This window comes from Citrus clementina, unplaced genomic scaffold (genome assembly GCF_000493195.1).
Source record: "Citrus clementina cultivar Clemenules unplaced genomic scaffold, Citrus_clementina_v1.0 scaffold_3, whole genome shotgun sequence".
NCBI lineage: Eukaryota > Viridiplantae > Streptophyta > Magnoliopsida > Sapindales > Rutaceae > Citrus > Citrus x clementina.
The window spans coordinates 35,438,851-35,445,029 of NW_006262339.1; the positions used below are offsets into that span (position 1 = coordinate 35,438,851).

At 33.0% G+C, this 6,179-nt stretch overlaps 1 pseudogene; it reads right to left on the reverse strand.

The window, feature by feature from the left end:
* Positions 1-867: 867 nt before the first annotated feature.
* On the reverse strand, positions 868-5,208 carry LOC18046828 (annotated as a pseudogene).
* Positions 5,209-6,179: the final 971 nt, after the last annotated feature.

The following is a 6,179-nucleotide window of genomic DNA, read 5'->3' on the forward strand; positions in this document are numbered from 1 at the left end:
TTGTGCTCACTAAATAATTGGCGAAATTGTTTATTGAATTATTTGTAAATAACCCGGCCCTACCCACTAAACTCAATAAAAAAAAACGAACAATTAAAATATTTAAAGATGGGTTCATTTTCATCGTCTTGATTTGACTCTTTAACGCATTACACACGTTATGCTAAATGATACTGTCCATGATGTTATTCCTTTAGCCTATGGTTTTAAACATATGAAATCATTCATATGGTGTCATAAAATTATGCATTGAATGTAATTAGAGTGTATTTGAGATTGAAGTACTGTAACTTTTAAGTTACAGCTGCTGTGGAAAAAAACTATAATTATAAAACAAAAATTAGTAATATATAATAAATATAAATTTTAAATAATAATTTTAATAAAATTATTAAAGATTAATAAATTTTTCATTATACAATTAAAAAATCATATTAACATAACTTTTAAGATACAACAATTAATAAATACTTTAGTGCTGTAACTTAAAAACTCCAGCTGCCCAACTTCAAAATTCCAAACGCACCCTTAATATAGTTGGCGAAGTTACTCAATGAATTATTCCTATTTAAATAATACTACATTATTTATATTAATTTGTTTATATACGATAACATTCTATGTCCAATATGACTTATCTCCCAAGCTCTTGAATTTTGGTCCCAAGCAAACGCAAAACTTTCAGAGTTACGAAAGTTTCAATTCCATGGTGAATTATCAATCCATTAATTTGACATCGGCCCCAGTTGCAAAGATGCCACACATTGAGACAGTGAATCCCAGACATGGATAACCATTCAACTCTGACGGAATGCAAAGCTCAGTAAAGAAAATAAAAATGTACACATCAACAGCTAACCAAGATACGAGTGCCAAATATAGTCATGGCAGTCAAACAAATTTTCAGTCAAAATTACGGGGAGAATCTTCCTTTGTTTCGGCCTGTCTGATTACAAACTAATATGGTTCATCACTGGATGACAGAGTGTGAAAAAGAATATAACAGGGAAAGTTCCGCACACAAGTGATCATGACTAAGCTGAGGCATCATCCTGAATGCAGATACATCATACATGTACAGGTTAACATGGAAGAAATCAGAGTGAGAAATTTGGTTCAACCTTTACCGCGATAACCATGTGGAAATCAACAATAAAGGAAACATTATTATCAAGCCATAGTTCACCAAGGAATCAATACGTTCAATTTTTTCCAAATTGTCCTGAAAGGCATTCCACCTCTGTGTAAAAGGGCACTGTTTATCCTACAATTGTGTTCCTCTTGTTAATACAATTGTACATGACAAAGGTAAATAATTGGCTTTTAAAGGGAACATGCAAAGTCACCTCAATTTTTGTGTCACTGGTTTGATCCTGGACGTTTGAATTTATCAATTGTCTACTCTCATCATGCTCGACTGATTGTTGCAAAGGCATTTTTGTTTCAGAAGTTTTCCTTGAAAGAGTGGTTCTGTAGGCAGAGTCAGTATGTATTGTTTCCATGACGGAGCCGAAGAAGTTTGTCACAGGTACCTACACAAAGAAAGATAGAAAGAAGGGCAAATGCTTAGTCAAAACTCAGAAGTTATTTCATCCCCAACAAAAATTTTGAATAAAAATGTAGCATCTACTTCAATACTAATCAATAAATGTAAAACATAGAGGTGATTCACCTCAAAAAGTGGTCATAGTTTGCTTCGAAATTAGTAATATTTATCATGGCAGTGGTAAACATTCTCAATTATCTATAAATAAGTTTAACATAGACCTATAGCCCCTCCACATCATTCAGCCAAGCAAACACTGAGCTGAATGGGTTTGACGAAACAACATCTATGCATAATTAAACATGAGCATAAGATGTATGCAGCTTGTGCATGTGAAAAATGAGCACAAACTTCACCTAAACAAACCATAAAGAATTAAAAAAAAGAGCAGAGCAAAGCAGTTAGAATGGAAATATTAAAAGGATCGGAGAAAAGCCCAGAACTTCCATACCTCCTCCAATTTTCTTTGGTGTAGATCTGTTCGGTAATATGCAGTTGACATCAACAGAGTTGGATTGTAAGAAGTGAAAAGACTGCAAAACAACCATCAAAACAGATAATGCTGAAGCTAACCTTGAAGAAATATGAAAATTCACAGATGTGCTCTAGACAGGGATGGGTAAAATCCTGGGCCAGCTCAGGGTCTTAGGCTCCATTCGGTACTGCTGTCTCGCGGCTGTGCTTCCAAAGCAAAGCTGCGAAAGTGTTTAGTAAAACACTTTCAGCTTCATTTTGGAAGCTAAGCTAATTTTACCCATAGTTGTTTTATAAAAAATTATTACCCTCACTAACTTACCTTTAACAAACTTCAAAGCTTTGATTACCAAACACTCATTTAGTTTTACTAGACGGCTAGTGCTTCCATTTCACAGAAGTTGTGGCTTCAAAGCCTCAACACCACAATCCCATAAGAAGCCTTACTGATGGGTTATGACTAAAGTGTACCCAAGCCAGGAAAATACCTAGTTTCTGGGAAGCCCCAGCTGGATCTGGTGATAGTTGGCTGGGATCAGGTTATAAAACTTATATTGGTATTCAAGCTTATGTGACGGAGACTCTAATATACTACTCTTATAACAAGCATAAAGTCCTATTTTCTTGTACCTGCTCAATGACGCATTGTCATACATATTCAGCTTTTCAAAGAAAGCGAGGGTATAAAATGTGAAACGATCCACGACAGATACTCCAACCTGAAGTTAATAAGAGATGTTCATATGTAATAACCGCAATTGTAGAAGCAAAATAAAAGATTGAAACTTCAAAAGCAAGGTATCCTAGGTCTTATATGTTTAAAGGATTGGTAAACAAGAAAATTCTATCAGCTTAACACTTACATCAGAGTCCAAGTGATGAGAATATGAGTTCTCCCCTTTCATGCTACTTCCAATTGCCAAAACACCTGGAGAATGAAGCTGCGCAATTTAAAAAAGGCGTTTCCTTCAGCATCAAAATCACTGGTTAGGTAAATCAACTTTTTAAATGTATGCTAAGTTAAAAGACTCAGAAAGTCACGTCAATGGATCCAAATTTGATTCAGAAGCTTGTTACTAAACTCAAAACTTAGACGATAGTGACCAGATATCTAAACAAAGAGGCATCTCACAAAAGCTGAGGTGCACAACAATTGTAAACATTTCATGAACAACTTTTGGGGATCTCATGCGGCAGAGCAGGTGTGTTGGTCCACCAATGAAACAGATAACTGCTTGAGTATAATGACATTTGATTCTTAACTAATTATGAGTAGTCACCGATAAAAGAGCAGCTATGAAGTGATTCGTAATTTAACCATTCGAACCGAGCAACATAGTTAAAGATTTTTCTTCGCACTACCAAGTGCATGTTTCTCTAGTTTAAAAATAATACTGCAGGAAAGTAAAGTCTAATAATCACTAGAACTAACTAGTCTAATATTTGTGAAAAGTACAACCCATTTAGACACACCATACTAACCTGAGAGAAGAGTGTGGCAGCTTGGCAAGTGTCCACCATTATCAGCAACTCCTTGAATCTAATTTTGTGATAAGACACACAAGCTCATTATTAAGCAGGATCATAAATGTATAAATGTAAACGGCCACCAAAATCTACCATAAATGATTAGCATTTCATATCGGCATTTTACATTGAGAAATAAATATGTTTCATCTATACACCATCCAAAATGGCAGAACTACAGGTCTATAAACCCTTTTACTTTCATTCTTATGGTTGAATGTTACTGTTAAAGGCAATAGGCATGAAAGCAGAATACAATCTCACCTGTGCTTTTCTTTCATTTGCTTCACTGCATCTGCTAGATCATGACTTTGGAGCTCTTCTGAGTCCTGAAATTTTAAAAATTCATCTCCCCCATGACCCGTCATGTATAGAAGAATATGGCTTCCTTCATCACTTAAAAGACGCTTTGATCTAGGAACAGCAGCCTCGTGACGCCCGGTCAAAACTCTTAAAAAGTTTTCAACAGTCACTTCATAACCACGATAGTCTACCTGGGTGATTGAAGTTTAGTAAAATGAGGATCTGCTAAACTTTAATTTCCTAGAAGCAAGGCATGTTCAGTAATTATACACCCTTAAATTTAAATTCTTGATTGACTGTCTCCATAAGGTGTTCATTGAAAGACTTATAAGGAGACGTCACCCCCTTTCAAAACCTAAAGACCTAAGCAGAGTGTCTGGAGAACACAGTACCAACCTCGACATTATCTCCATACAAATTAAGTTTGTGGTTCTCATTATTGAAAACTTGTGCAGGATACTTGTTTCTAGCATTACAAGCCATGTCATCTGCCAGCATAAGTATTATCCTCTCATCGGGTATTCCTAGCCGCTTAACTGTTCTGAAAAATCAAGTTAAAGTGCACAGTCTACAAATGAAAAGAGGAGGGAAGAGAAAAGCAAATTACTTCACAAGACGATGCGAAAACAACAAGCTAATAGCTTACCTATACAAGGATAATGTATTAGCCATATGTCAGATAATTGAACCTGAACAAACCAATTCAGAGATTAATTCCATTGGCAAGGACATGGAATCGGTTTTTAGTCCATCAAAACAATGCCATTTGACGTGGCAATAGAAGTTTATGAATCCAAGCAATAGAAGCTTGAAGAATCAAGCTCATCAACAAGAATGCAGTAATATTAGCTGAAACTCAGAAATTACAATCACAAGAAAGAGAAATTGTACCATGGGTTTTGTTCATCATCAACATTGTTAAAAATGGGGTATAATTTATAATGAAACGGGAAAGCTTTAATTCTTCCAAAAATTAAATCAAAATCGGGAAAAAAATATAAAAACTGAAAATAAAATAAAATAAAATAAAATAAAAATGAAGGTGATTTTGTTACCAGAAGCGAGAAGTGCAAACCAAGACAGCCCAATTGTTAGTGTGCATAGTTGTCTCAGCTGAAGCTCTGTACGAAGTCGAACTGGAGAGAATCAAAAGCAACAGCATCGCCGCCAAACTTTTGAAACCAAATGAATTGTACATCTTGTACCGGACCATCATTTTCTCGCGAATTTTAATTTTCTGGGTGGAAAACTCAAAACTGTGATTTAAATTTTATTCGTCTTTTGCTGAGAATGAAATCTATTGTTGCAGTTTCAGTGACGCAAACAGTGCTCCGGCCGGATCCACGTACCGAAGTTGAAAATAGGATACAAATTTAGGGGAATCTTAGGTGCAACTAACCGTTGGATGTCAGTGGACTCCACTAATCTAACTACATCCAACGGTTAGATGCAACTGTAGCACAATACCACAGTTACACCGTAACTTGATTCCAAATTTAAATTTAGTCCCGATTTGATGTGGAAATTGAAATTGAATAAAATATTTATTTTATAATTTATTATAAAATTTGTATTTGATAAATTTTATAAAAACTGCTCATTTTAATTTTGACAGTAACTTTTTTTTAGAGAATTATTTTTTATAAACAACTTATTAAATAATCTATTATACATTTTTAAAATTTTTTATTATAATCTTAATATTTTTAAAAAATAATTATATCTTATTTTTTCATACACCATAATATTAAGCCATTAAATATCATATTATTACCACAATCAAATTACAGCTACAACTAATGTATATTCTCTCTAGTATCAAAGTTTTAATCTAATAAGTTCATATTTTTTATATTTTACTTGTATTTCCTATTATAAAATTAAAAAAAGTTTGCATATAATTATGTAAATTTTTTTGAACTTTGAACAATTTCACATGAATTAACCATAACTTTTAAAATTAATTTCATAAACATGGTTTTTAATATTCAATCTATTTATATTTTTTTCCATGTTTATTACATCATGTTTAATATTAATGTAATGTATATTACTTTTTTTTTATCTAGATTACGTATTAGTATGAATTTTTATCATATTTTATATAATAAATTTATTATTTTTTTCAGTTTATGTCATTTTACGTGTTTTTTTTTTAAAAAGCTATGTCTAAACATCATTAAATATAATAAAAAAATAAAAGGTAATTTAAACTTACGTATGTTTTGATTATTATAAAATAAAATAATACATTTATAATAAAATTTAACAAACGCACGTACATTACTTTTAAATTTTACAGCAACTGCGACAACACAGCTTACTAAAC